Source organism: Leptonychotes weddellii, chromosome 9 (assembly GCF_054177405.1).
Source record: "Leptonychotes weddellii isolate Sample4059 chromosome 9, ASM5417740v2, whole genome shotgun sequence".
In the NCBI taxonomy this organism is placed as follows: Eukaryota; Metazoa; Chordata; class Mammalia; order Carnivora; family Phocidae; genus Leptonychotes; species Leptonychotes weddellii.
In genome coordinates this window covers 71684645-71699914 of record NC_138377.1, presented here as the reverse complement: position 1 = coordinate 71699914, position 15270 = coordinate 71684645, and the positions used below count along the sequence as shown (strand labels likewise).

Here is a 15270-nt window from a genome sequence, read left to right as displayed (position 1 = left end):
CTTACCGTGTACCAAATACTGTTTTAACATATCAGCCTACAAAAACTCTTAAAATTACCTCAACTTCATTAATAAAACAATAAAGCAAGCATGCTCAAATAACAGAATATCAATAATATCTATCTTTTTAAAATAATGAGTCTTCTATAATGAATTCTTATTTACCATCCCCTGATCAAATTAAAAATGTTGGGGCGCCTGGGTGGCTCAGATGGTTAAGCATTTGCCTTCAGCTCTGGTCATGATCCCAGGGTCCTGGGATTGAGCCCCGCATCGGGCTCCCTGCTTGGCGGGGAGCCTGCTTCTCCCTCTCCCTCTACTGTTCCCCCTGCTTGTGCTCTCTCGCTCTATCAAATAAATAAAATCTTTAAAAAAAAAAAATTAAAAACGTTTAGGAACTCTCCCCTTCCCCTATATGATCTCAACATCCTTGTGAATTTAGTCTTGTTGCAAACAGTATTTTTGGTAAAAGGTAATTTTTCTAAACCATTTGATACACCACTCAAATGTTCATAGTCTGATTTTAACTATGCAGATATTTTACAAAGCTTCCCAATATATAGGTTATATAACCTTTAACTTAGCTAACACACTCCTTATACAGATTTCATGTGGCTCCCAAAACAGGCCCAGGCTCATTTTCCTTAGCTTTCTTCCTCTCCCTAAAGTTTTAGGGAGAGGAAGTTTTTAGGGTTTTCCTTAGCTTTCTTCCTCTCCCTAAACTTTTAGGGAGAGGAAGGTTTTAGGGTTTCCTATCTAGTTTAGAAGAGCTAAAAACCTTTTATTTTTCTGTGTGCCTTCTGCTCTACCTCCCTTTTGTATTCCAATCCTCTAGAAAACCCTCCTTTTTCCAAGTATATCAAAACTCATCTTTAAATAAATCTATTTATTTACATTTTTCATGAAAAAGTATTTATGGATGGGAAAAGATTACTGTCCTCATTAGCACAGACACTAAAAGATTTGTTCTAAGTCACTTAAGTAAATGGTAAAACTGAGACCAGAATCTGAGTTTTCTTTTCTATGCAGCTTTCCATACTTTCTAGAGTACCAATTAGCACAATTCTATTCTTTCTAATATAGGTAATTCACTGTCTATATAAACTGTATAACCTGAAGTTTTTATAGAAACAAATTTTAAATTTAAGATCGCTTCTATATATTGTTGCCTTTATAATACTTTTACTATAAATAAGTGCAGAAAAAAATTTTCAATGGGTAATTTCCCATTGTCTTCCTAGTTTCCTACAATATTGTTTTTGTACTTCATAAAGTTTATATTAATTTTTGCTGGATTGAAAGGTTCCACTTGTTTGAAAATGGCAGCCACTATAATTACAGGACACAATCATGCCCTTCACTCAAGAGCAACACCCTGATGTATGTCAAATGCTGCCTCTCACCAGAATACACTTCCTCCCAGGAATGTGCCACATGAGGTAGAGACACATAATGCCACAGGATATAAATATGCAAAGATTTGATGGTTAAAAAGCTTTCCATTTTTCTCTAATATGAATAACTAGAAGCATTTCGTACTGGAAATACAACTACAGTATTGATTAAAATGCAAGTTTACATGTATCGTTAAGATCTATTACTAGATTTCAAAACAATGTTATACCTTTTTAAGGCTGCTTTGGGATGCATTCCCTTATCATTTGGAACCCTTCAGTGAAGAAATCTAAGAGGTAAGGATGTAACACTTACTAATATCTAGCTACAGCAATTCTAATCTGAATTCCCCTGAAATTCCTCACAACTCGACCTTGAAATTCACTCCCCTGAGGATTTCTATGCTTTTCAGTTATTATCTCTTATTTTCGTGAAATAATAAGCTGAACATAAATGTAAATCTTTAGTACCAATAGATGCATCCTTGGAGGACGACATCCCTTATACACTGTAGTTCATAAGATGGCATTTTTAACTACAAAGTCTTGACCAGCATTATGGTTTTATACAGAATAGGGGGTGGGCACAAAGCGATATAATCTTTGCCAAGTTCCTTAACTTTTTGCTAAGCCTCCGTTTCCTCATCTTTGTAAATGGAAGCATAGTAATTGTAACAACATTTAAAATGGTTGCTCTGCGTATTGAATGGAGCACTGGGTGTTATACGCAAACAATGAATCATGGAACACTACATCAAAAACTAATGATGTAATGTATGGTGACTAACATAACATAATAAAATAAAATTTAAAAAAATATTCAAAAAGGAAAAAATAAAATAAAAAAATAAAATGGTTGCTCTGAAGACTAAATCCATAAGATAATTTTAAGACAATGCTGATAATCACTCAAATATTAGCTGTCAATTATGTGCTGGGAGCTATACAAAAAAACTGCAAGATAGTAAAAAGAAAAAACAAAAATTGAATCTAAGAAATCTGAGAATGAATTTCATTTATAAATAATCCACAATAGTAAAAAAAAGGTAGGAATTTTTGGAAGCAGCAATTCGTATCAAGAATTTTAAAAAAAACTTAATACTCTTTGACATAGTTATCTCCCTCCTGTAAATTCATCCTAAGAAATTGGAAAGGAAAAAAAAAAAACAATTACATGCAAAAAAAAATGCTCATTACAATGTTACTTACTTATTAAGGCGAAGAGCTGGAAACCAAGTTTTCACTAATAAGATAATAGCTGTGTAAACTTATAGTACAACTTGATGAAATATTACAAGCATTAAAAATATAATAATTACTAAAAACACTATGCATAAGCACAGAAATTCTTTTAGGATATTAGGTGAAAATGAATAAACATTTGTACATACACTGTTAAAACAAGTAAAAATTATATGTATGGAACTAGAAACAACTGAAAATTGTGCTGATTTTTTTATTTCTTTCTTTGAGGTAATTATTGCTCCTTGTCCTCCCCAGAACAAAGAAAAGTCAGTCTTAGTCCATTCAGGCTTCTATAACAAAACTCCACAGACTGGGTAGCTTATAAACAAGAGAAATTTATTTCTTAGCAGTTCTGGAGGCCGGGAAGTCCTAGATCAAGGCGCCAGGATGGTTGGTCGGCTGAGGGCCTTCTTCCTGGTTCACAGCTGAGGCCTTTTCTCTTGTGACCTCACATAGTAGAAGGCGCTAGGATCTCTCCAAACCCTCTCTCTGGAGCCTCTGAAGGCACTAATCCCATTCAAGGAGGGCTCCACCCTCAATATTTAAGCACCTGTCAAAGACCCCACCTCCCCACCTCCCCACCTCCTAATATCATCTTTGAAGGTTAGGATTTCAACATGGGTTCCCAGGAGGACACAAATATTCAGACCATACCACTCAAAAGAATTCAGTTCAGTTTCACTGTTTTCCTCCTATCTAGTTAAATCGATTTGAGACAAGGTAAATGTAAAAATGGGACTCAAAGTTAGCCAGTAATTATAAGTCAAACTACTTTTATGTGGTGTATGCTGTGACCTTGTACACATGATACAGGTTCAGACTGGACAGCAATAGGGTCTATATAACTTCAGGTTAAATTATTTTTCTTTTGGCTCACTTAGAAGCTAAGTTTGCTCTTTCCTGAAGCAGTGAGACGAAAAACTGCTAAGGAAAACTAAGGTGGTTATAGGCTAGCTTGTCTTATTCATTTGTGTCTCTCCCCTTTCTTTTTAAGGTGATCAAAATATGGAGTTGAAGAATATCTTAATTTGATATAGTTACTAAAGTTATTTGGCATATGTTCTTAACTTTTACTAAGTTAAGTAAGTCTGGGTTTTTGGATTAAATAATTCTTAAGAGAAAAAGTATATATAATTTTCATCATATTTTTAAGTTCCTGATTTATGTTCATTCAAGATCTTAATTCACAGACTTCAAATTCATTCCTAAATCAAGTTTCAGTAATTATGTATCTAAAGCAACAATTTTTTAATTAACAAATTACAGTTTCAGAATAATAAGCTAATCAGGCTACACGAAAATGTAAACAGATTTTTGCTTTCATTGTTGGTGACTAAAATGAACATAAGTTTACAGACCTTTACCTGCCCAAATTAAAGTTAACAGACTAAATCCAGAGCAATGAAATGCTAACTAGCAGATTTAGCCCATCTCACCTATTAAGTAGAAATCTTAGTTTGATTATAGCTGCAAAAAAGTGAATGTCTAAATTTTAATAAGCTGAAAAAAAACTTCCTCTCTACCTTCTCTCCCACAAAAATAGATTTTATGCCTTCCATATAATGATATTTTTCTGAGAAAGATGACTTTTTCCACTGAAGATGACAGATGTCAAATATACTTCCAAAATGTACTCAGGTATTAAAATTGCTTTAATTAGCAAACTCTAGAAATATACTCCTTATATAATTAGTTGTATTAAGTATCAGACAAAAAACTGGCTGGAGCCAGGTGTTTGCCTTGCGTCCTGTCCAACACTAGTTACTAATCTAGCTACCTCTTCTCACATTCTTTGCTCAGAACATGAAAGAAAATGTTCACAACATAGATTTGTTATTTTTTGCTTGTTGGAATTTTTAGATTTTAAGTTTTTACAAAAAGCTGCTTCTTTAACATTTAATTTGAAATACAATTTTTCCAACAAGTCAATAATCCTCTTTTAAAAGTAACCCTACCTTGGGCTAAATGAAAATGAGCACTGATTACTTCATGAACATAGTACCTTTCTTCTCAAGAACTAAAAGTTCTTTTTAATATTCTCTTATCTCTAATCAAAAAATGTTGGGGGAGGAGGAGGTTACTTTATCTTAACATCCCTTGAAGTAGTGACATACTATCCTGGTTTTACAGATGGAGAATCAAGCACAAAGACATGTTATGTGATTTGCCACAGTCTTAATGTGGCAGTCACCAGTAACTGCAGGACCATGTTAATTCTGAACACCAAGTTAATCATAAAATGTAATTAGTGAATTTTGTTTTGAAAAGGACTTTCTGATTACATTAAGACTAGAGTACCCCCCAAAATACAAAACCTTCTGCCAAAGACAGTATAATGTATCTGGATAAAACCATACAGTATCAGTCACCATCTTGGTTAGTCTCTCAGAAAACCTTAAAGTTCTCAATAAAATCTCAATCTAGAAAATTTATTCACATGTCTATCTTCCTTTCTCTAACTCCCAACATCCCTAATTCCCAACATCCCTCATTCCTTAGGACCATTATTACATGAGATCCTATCATTTCCAATACTCTCAACTCTTTCCAGCTAAACCTTTCCCTCTCTTATCCTCCTCCCGCTGGCACCCTCCATCTTCAACTTCCAATTCCAAAATCCTAATTCCAGTCTCTTCAAATAGTAGAGGCAGATGTCAGCATTCATACTTCCACTCTAAGTCACTCAATCCACACATACATTAAATACATTGGTGCTGGCTCAAGATTCCTTTCCACCTCAACTCCTGGTACCATCCAACCTAGCAACTTAAATATTGTTGACCTTTTTTTATAAATCTCCTAGCAGATCCTGGCTCCTCTACTCCAACAACTTTTTCTACTTTAATATTCTCTCATCTGTCATTACTCTGGACTCTATGTTCTCTGATCAGTATCTTTCGATTTTTCCCACTTCTATTCTACATGCTCTTTAACTTTACCAAAACTTACAGTCCCTTAAAACAGCCGTCAGTTATATGTGTCTCCATATCACTTCAACCTTTTTTCTTTAAAATCAAGTCTGGCCATTAATTGTATGGCATACAGTATGATACAAATGCAATGCAATTTGGATCTCCGTTCTACCACTTATTCCCTTTTGTGGCTATGGGCAAGTTACTAAGCCACTCTTAAGTCTCAGTTATCTCCTCTGTAAACTATGGATAATACTTAGCTCCCATGGTCATTAGAAGGATTAAATCTAGCACAGCGTATGACAAACAATAAAACAGTCTGATAGACTTCTCTTTCCTAGACTTTGTTCTACCTTTTACCCAACCTTTCCTTAAATGTTTTTTTCTCGGGGCGCCTGGGTGGCTCAGTCGTTAAGCGTCTGCCTTCGGCTCAGGTCATGATCCCAGGGTCCTGGGATTGAGCCCTGCATTGGGCTCTCTGCTCAGCGGGAAGCCTGCTTCTCCCTCTCCCACTCCCCCTGCTTGTGTCCCCTCTCTCGCTGTGCCTCTGTCAAATAAATAAAATCTTTCTAAAAAAATGTTTTTTTCTCTTCCTCTCCACTATTAACATCACCTCAACAATCTCAACTCCCAATTTTCCCCTGAATGTGTATAACCTTACTCTTTGCTGTCTCTACTTCATTACTTCCTGTTTTGTCTTTAATACTTTTCCTCTAAACTCTCTTACCTATCAAGAATTTTTAGTGTCTCAGGGCGCCTGGGTGGCTCAGTCGTTAAGCGTCTGCCTTCGGCTCAGGTCATGATCCCAGGGTCCTGGGATCCAGCCCTGCATCGGGCTCCCTGCTCCGCGGGAAGCCTGCTTCTCCCTCTCCCTCTGCTTGTGTTCCCTCTCTCGCTGTGTCTCTCTCTGTCAAATAAATAAATAAAATCTTTAAAAAAAATAAAAATAATAAAAAATAATAATAATAAAAAAGAATTTTTAGTGTCTCTTAAAAACATTGCTGTTTCTCACCATTCATCCTCCCACTACTACTTAATATTCTTCTTGGGCAATTTCCCCTGGTTCAAATATTACATATGCCGAAGACATTACCTCTAACTCTACCCTCAACCTTCTTTGGGAACACCAAACCTATATTTAAAACACCTTATAAGACATCGTCTACCTTGATACCTACAGGTAGGCAGGCTTTAAAAAGCCAAAACTGAGATGTTCTCCCATTAAAAACCTCTGCCTCTTCCCACTCCATTTAAAAGCATCACAGAGGCCCAAATTTAAAATGCTGAAGTCGTCCCACACTCCTTCTACTCATTCCTTCACATACAGTCAAGGAATCATCTGGACATCTGAACTGCCCCACAAATTCATCCCCAACAGTTCCAAATGCACTACTTCCAGCTGTTTTGCCTTGATTATTACATCTTCCTCATTATTTGTAGTTCATCTTCTTCTCCCTTCAATCAACTGTCCCAGTGAATCCCAGTATTCAGCTTTCTACACAAATCTGGTATCACTCCCTCACTTAAATTAGTAGTTCTGCACTGCCTACATGATAAAGACTTAAACTGGTGCTTCTCATTAAGTATCCTTACTGACCTAAGACTTGAAGTTGGGAGTGAAGGAGGGTAGCTCAAAGAACATATTTTCTTTGAACTCAGTGCATTATCTGAAAAATTAATGAGGACTCTGTTCAAAATTGTTATCACTGACCAAATAAAATAAATTTTCTCATCTTGTCAAGAAAGACTGACTTTCGGGGCACCTGGGTGGCTCAGTTGGTTGAGCATCCGACTCTTGATCTCAGCTCAGGTCTTTTTTTTTTTTTTTTTAATTTATTTGACAGAGCGCTCGTGTAAGCACGAGCAGGGGGAGCAGCGGGCAGAGGGAGAGGGAGAAGCAGGCTCCAGAGAACCCGATGGGGGAGCTCTATCCCAGGACCCTGGGATCATGACCTGAGCCCCAAACGCTTAACCCACTGAGCCACCCAGGTGCCCTGTTGGCTCAGGTCTTGATCTCAAGGTGGTGAGTTTGAGCCCCACGTTGGGCTCCACACTGGGTGTAGAGCCTACTTAAAGAAAAAGCGGGGCACCTGGGTGGTTAAGCATCTGCCTTCGGCTCAGGTCATGATCTCAGGGCCCTGGGATCCAGCCCCGCATCAGGCTCCCTGCTCAGTGGGAAGCCTGCTTCTCCCTCTCCCACTCCCCCTGCTTGTGTTCCCTCTCTCGCTGTCTCTCTCTGTCATATAAATAAAATCTTTTAAAAGAAAAGAAAAACTGATTTTCAGGAGCTTCTTCCACGTTCATCTTGTGGGTGTCATACGCCAGGGCTAGCCAGCACCCTTGCCCCAAGGTTGCTGATACAACTTAAGCACAAATCCAGACTTCCCACAATTGCCTCTAACGTTCTTATTCTTTAATTTAAAGTCAATTAGCCAAGGTATAGTACATCATTAGTTTTTGATATAATGTTCTCCCCCCACCACTCCTGCAAATAAGTGTATCCAAAAAATTACTGCTTTTCTCCCAACTTTCCATTTCTCCTTTCATGCTTGTTCTTGTTTTGTTTTTACCCTCCCTTCTTGAAATGCCTTTTCCCTTTCCATTATCCTTATCTCTGACTGACTCCTAATATTCGACCTCTTTTCTGAAGCCTTCCTTCACACAACTCCCACACTGCCATCCACAGCCAGGCATAATCACTTTCTCCTTGAGCCTTGAAGAACTTCATATACAGACCCACATCACATTTCAGAGGGATCTAGTTCCCTTGTTGGATAGTGAACGCAGTTATCAGGTTTTACTTATCTTTGCATCTCCAGGGCTAAGGAAATGTCAAGTACCTAGCAGACACTCAAATGTCACTGCACTGAAATTCCTGAAGAAAAAGTTACTAATGGTATCTGTCCTGAAAAATTAAGAAATCCATAAATATAATTCAGGCAACTAAAATTCTGAAATGCTTTTACATATCATTAAGAGAGCAAACCCAAAATTGACCCCTAATTCCAAACTCAAAAAGTCAATGTGATTCACAACAACAACAAAAAAGTTTGGTAACTTTATGCCAAATAAAACATTCTGATATGATAAGTTATGTTAACTTTGATAAAGTGGTATCAGAAAAACCACAATTCACTAAATTCCATCTAAATTTTTGTAATCCTACTACAGGATACTAATATAGAGAAGCCAAAAATTGTATTTGTTAAAATAATCTCTAATCAGGTGAACAAACAAGATGCATCTAATCATATGTAAGAGTATCATTATAAATATTTCTAGGAAAACAATTACAGTCTACATTCCAAATCATAATGGCCTTTATCTAAACTATAATCCCTGTTATACACATACAATTTAAAAATAAAATTGTAAAACTGGCATTGTATTAAAATTTAATTTTCAATTACTTTTGAATTCACTAAAGCTTATTCTTTGCCTTCTAAATGTAGAAAGAAAATGCCCTTCTAAGGTAATTCAAAAGTTTCAGACACAAGGTAATTTCCACCAGTCAATCCTACATTTATGAGTAACAGAAATGGTATATTAAATGGGGATTTCAGAAGTACAAAGAACATTACGTAGGATTCTAGAACTCTTATACTAAAAGCTATCCTAAAGTTGACCAAATCCAATACCCTCTTTTTATTTTTATTTTTTTAAGATTTTATTTATTTATTTGACAGAGAGAGACACAGTGAGAGAGGGAACACAAGCAGGGGGAATGGGAGAGGGAGAAGCAGGCTTCCCGCTGAGCAGGGAGCCCAATGTGGGGCTCGATCCCAGGACCCCGGGATCATGACCTGAGCCGAAGGCAGATGCCCAACGACTGAGCCACCCAGGCACCCCTAATACCCTCTTTTTAAATGAGAAATATTAAGTCTAAAATTCTAGGAAGGAGAAAAGTAATATAAATCTACATTTATGAACACATACTATAAATCTATAAATCATAAACATTTACTTCCATATTATGGGCAGAGACTGAATGACAATACTGCATTTCTGGCATTTAAGATTGTATTATTTCTCTTCCTTAATCTTCAAATGTGATAAAACTACATCAATTTTCTGATGTTGATGCATTCATGAAATCTCAAGATAAACCCAGTTTGACTATGAGGCTTTGTTTCGTAGTTAGTTCGCTGAATTGGGTTTGATTTGCTACTTCTTGAAAATTCTCAGCCAGTATCTCTGAATATTTCCTCTCCTCCATGATCTCTTCTTTTGGAATTGTTAGCTGTATGTTGGACTTGTTCATTTTACCATTCATGTTTCTTAATCTTCCAATTTTATAAACTCTATCTTTGAGTTCAGCCTTCTGGGCCTCTGTCTATAGCAGGAGATTTTAACCTTTTGTGCCAATAGACTTCTTTGGCCGTCTGATGAAGGCTATATCCCCCTTCTCAGAATAATATTAAAGGCCTAAAACAAAATACATAGGATTATAAAAGAATCAATTATACTGAAATGACTATCAAAATATTTTTAATTTTGACATAGTAATATCCGTGCTTTATTAACATTAAGATACATATGAGCTCTCCCAATGGTTTAATAACCATAACTTCATTTATTTATTTATTTTTAAGTAAGCTTTACAGCCAACAGGGGGCTTGAACTCACAACCCTGAGATCAAGAATCGCCTGTTCTACTGAATGAGCCAGCAAGGCGTCCCTACTATAACTTCAAAGTAGTGACGACTCAAAGCATTATTTCAATAAATCTGTAACAAATGAAGAGCAACTGTACTATAAGAAAAAAAATCTGACTTATATTGGTGTTATAGGTTGAATAGTATCCCTCTAAAAAAACATGTTGAGTTCTAACCCTCTACCTCAGAACATGACCTTACTTGTAAATAGGGTCACTACAAGTGTAATTTATTTAGAGGGGGTCACACTGGAGTAGAAGAGACCTAATCCAATAAGACTAGTGTCACATGGCCGCTTGAAGACACAGAGACACACAGGCAGAACATCACATGATGATGAACGCAGAAAATGGAATCAGGCAGCTGCAAGCCAAAAATGCCAAAGATTGCCATCAACCACCAGAAGCCAGGAAGAGACAAGGAAGGATTCCCCTACCGGTTTAATGGGAACATGGCCCTGCCAATACCTTGATTTTGGACTTCCAACCTCCAAAATTGAAACAATAAATTTCTGTTGTTTTAAGCTATCCAGTTTGTGGTACTTTGTCACATTACAGCAGCCCTAGGAAACTAACTGCTGTCACAAGTATCTCTAATGCTGCTATGGTTTGTTGGAATTTCCTTCAATTATGAATGTAAACAAGTTTCAATTAGAGATCAGTAAAAACACTCTTAATTCTAAGAACCCTATGTCTGAAGCAATTTAACACCTCAGTCTAAGATCCATTACTAATGAACTATGCTTTAACAAAAATAATGAACTACATTTAAACAGAAATACATGAATAGATCTTTTTCATTTCAAACCATTCTGAGTGCCACAAAAACATCTCAGGGATTTCTAATGACTGGCTCTTGACTCTAAAATGAGATGCAGCTAAGACATAAAACTTGTCATAAATAGTGAATTAAATCTAACTATTAAAGGATGAAAAAATTCATTATCTGTGTTAACTTCTTAAACTAAGTGTAAAATTATCCCTTCGTCTTAGGTTAATATGACTAGTATGAATAACCAAATTAAAAGTATTACTTTTGACACTTCTTAGCCATTAAGTAAAGCATGAGAGCTGGTCTCTTGTTAGTGTATTCCTTTTAGAACTACTCAAGTTGGTGTTTAAGCCCAATAGCCTTATGTTCTCTTATTCATCCAGAGGCCATATTTATTTAAAAGAAAAAAAAAAAAGAGCAGTACAAAGTTCTCCATCTGTGAGGTATATATATTATCAAAGACATGTGGCTATTAAGCCCAAAATAATAAAACCTTAGAAGATTATGAATGTACTACCAATTGTCTCCAAATTTTTTATCTTGCCTCTTCAAAATTCATGCTTTTACTTCAGTATCCTACCAGATCTCTACTGGAAGTCTTTCATTTGCTTAAATATGTCAAAAACAACAATATAATAAAATTAATCAAAAAAATAATTGATTAACAAATACACATGTTACAAGTCTAGTGCTTGTAATGTGCCTATCACTGTATTATTTTAGGGTAATTTAGTACAGGAAGGGCCTATAATGATGCTTAGTTCAAATTGCTCTAATGAAATGAGCAAACTGAGGCCCACAGAGGCTGTACTTGTCCAGAATCACAGAATAATTAGTGACAGCTGGGACAGAAAGGCATCTCCCAATTCCAAGTCCAATGCTCTTTACATTACACCATACTACATAAGAATTGGTAAGAGTTAAGTAAACTATCTGCAAAACTTTTGTATGATCACTTTAATTCTATTTGTAATATGATATTTAAAAACAGCATGGTTGCCCAAAACAACCTAACAAGTTTTGGGGGTTTTTTTAATCAATTTTATTTTACCATCCAGCACATTTTAAAAATAGGAACAAGATCTCATTTCCACCTTCAAAATTGGCAAAAATGTTTTCAAAGAGAACTGGACAGATATTTCAAGACATAAGCACTCTCATGTGAGTTTTCCTTTTCTAGAGGGCAATGTAGCAGAAAGCAACTTAAAGTCTGCATCTCCTTTAACTCCATTCCTAGAGTATCTTAAGGAAAGAGTAAAAGATTTGGATGAGGACAGAACTCAGGATCAAATGCAGCACTGTTCAGGAATAAAAGATTATCCAACGATAGTAGACTGGTTAAAACTAATGTATGTTATACACTGAACCATAATGTAGCCATTAAAAACTATGTTCTAATGACATAGGAAAAGGGTCACAATATATTTGGGTATGAAGTTTCTACTATGCAATTCCACTCTATAAAGAATACATGTATATACATAAAATAATACAGAAAAAAATCATCATAGTGCATGGCACATAGTAAAAATCCAATAAATGAATAAGATTCTACATCAACATCATAGGAAAGGCTTGATTATAGTTTATCAAATGTTAAGACTTGTTATCTGAGTAACAGATACACAAATAGTTATTACTCACTCCCTTTAAGGACTGTTTTGTACATTATCTGAAATTACTACTTTTGCAAGGAGGAAAGTTTTTTGTTTTTTGTTTTTTTTTAAAGATTTTATTTATTTATTTGAGAGAGAGAGAGAATGAGAGACAGCACGAGAGGGAATAGGGCAGAGGGGGAAGCAGACCCCCCACTGAGCAGGGAGCCCGATGTGGGGCTCGATCCAGGGACTCCAGGATCATGATCTGAGCCGAAGGCAGTCGCTTAACCAACTGAGCCACCCAGGCGCCCCTTTTGTTTTTTTTTTAATGACACTTTAAATCAGTTCCAGTTATTACTGAAGGATGGAAAAGAAAAGGAGACTTTTACCAACCCTTCCTCAAACTTGGCACTGCATAAGATAAACTCTTACACATAATAGATTCTTAATTATTGATTAAATATACAATACACTCACAATCAACTTCTGAGAGCTATTTCTCCAAACAGAACTCTAATTTCAAATAATAGAGCATATATTAGAGGATTTCAAAATGAGGCCTCTAAAGGCCTCACTCGATTTTTCACAATGGTTACCTAGAAAAAGTTAATGGTTTCCCAAAATATTGGTGATTTTCACTCTTTTAAAGGTTGAAATCAGGTGAAAAAACATTTAAGTGTTAAGAACAGTGTCTAATGTAAATAAATTCCTATTGATTATGGCTTCTAAAAAAGGAGAAAAGAAGGTAGAAAAAAATATATTTAAGGCCCAGATAAAATCCGTATTACAGGGGAGTCTTACAATGCTGAGGCTTTAAGGGCATGTGCCATAACATACATATGTCTTTTGTTTCTTCATACTATATACAATGATAAGTAATAAACTACTGTTTCAAAACATTAAATACTAAAGATAAGATAAATTATTGGAATAAAAACTATATTCCAAAGAAGTTCACACTTTTTGCTTAGCTAATGTACAATGTTGGCTCTAATAAAACTGATTACCAGATGAACACAACACTTCCTAGAATTAAAAAAAATTTTTTTTAATAAAACCCCCAAGAGTTCTGTCCCCATGAAGTGTTAACATCTCATAAAAAATATATATATGCTAAAACATTTTTTTTGTTCTACCAAAACTAATATAACAGAGCCTCTAGGGAATAACGTATTAATAATGCAGGATAAATTTATGAAAATAGAATTCTAAAGGTCTGGGTGAGTGAGGTAGTTTCCAAGTTGTCCTACATCAACAACTTTTAATTTTTTTAAATTAAAAAAAAAAAGGCAACCCTCCCAACTTGCCTTTTGGTGTCTCAAATATCAACATCTTTGGGATTTAAGTACTGGGAATTTTTACTCATTTTCAGTGTAACAGCAGTATCATCCACCAATATCACTACATGAAAAATTTGCATTCTTAATCTGTCCATAGCAAGTATTAGAAAAAGAGCCCATTTAGAAACAATATATTTTACTCATGTGTCAATTCACATTCCCTCATTTGTTTTTCTATTAGATGTATCCAGAAACGAAATATTAATATTTTACTTTAAATATGGTAATTAGTCTTTTCCCATCTCTAAAAACAGAATTTGACATTTTGATCCAGGCTACTTTCTTAAAAGATGCCAGTAAAAATTATCGTCCTTCCGTTCAGGATTTTTAGCAGTTTTTCCCCTAACTAAGGGTTATCTGAGATACTTCTTGATCTCTCTCAAAGTAGGTCTAATCTGCGGAAGGCAGTGAGACAGTGTACTGCACTGTGAATGGACAGCCAGGTATTTTATGAATGGAGGCGATCACGTGATCCCAGCACCTCCCCGAACTGATATTTCCCACATAACTGTGTCAACATTCTGAGAACAGGGGTAGTTGTTTGTGTGTGCGTATGTTTTTGAATTTAACCTATAACTTCGAATTCTCCTTACTTCCTGAACTCAAAAAGCTACATGAAGACAGACAGTCAAAGCTTTGAATTTTTGTCCTGGGAAATCCTTTCAAAATGTCCAAGGTGATGGATGTTTAATTATTTTTTTATGAATGAAGAGTGTGCTATGCAAATGAGGGCGATTCACAAAAAGAGAGAGAACATGGCGGCCACTTCTGCTTCCAGACTGCACTGACACTGCAGCAATCTACCTTCTCCCACACCCGCTCATCAGAAGAGTGTACTGGTGGGGGGAGGGGGGTGGAGGTTCGAGGAGAAACGCTGCTTGGCATTTCTCAAGCTATTTTATGTTAAACAGGCCTAGGCTTTGAATTTTAAAGTTCTCTCAAAAAGGTCTGACTCGAGGAATGCACTTTATTTAAAGGAATGCATCCTAGGACTAGTCCTAACTCTCTTAACTCTTTCCAATCCTCCAAAGATAAACAAAACTTGAACTTAATTACAAGAGAACGGATGCAAATATTCTGCACGGAATTAAATCCGGTCTCAGTAAAAACTGTTACCGCACCATTATTCTTTCAGGCAGCCGTTACGTTAAAACAAAATATTTAAAAGGCAACGTACTTCGTTTGGAAAACAAACAGCCCAAATAAACAAAAACTTAAGCCAGGACACTCTAGAAGTTAATGAATGAAGTCATCAACATATTCTGCCATGTAAATACTGCTAAATCAACGTAAATGGTGTTTCTCAATACAGCTGAAGGATAATTATTAACACTCAATATTCTATGCCCCTGATA

General features: G+C 35.9%; 1 protein-coding gene across 1 annotated transcript in view; it reads right to left on the bottom strand.

Annotated features, from left to right (window-relative positions):
• The window catches only part of SPRED1 (sprouty related EVH1 domain containing 1), a 121053-nt gene that overhangs the window by 103975 nt on the left and 1808 nt on the right, over positions 1–15270 (bottom strand). The window lies entirely within an intron of this gene.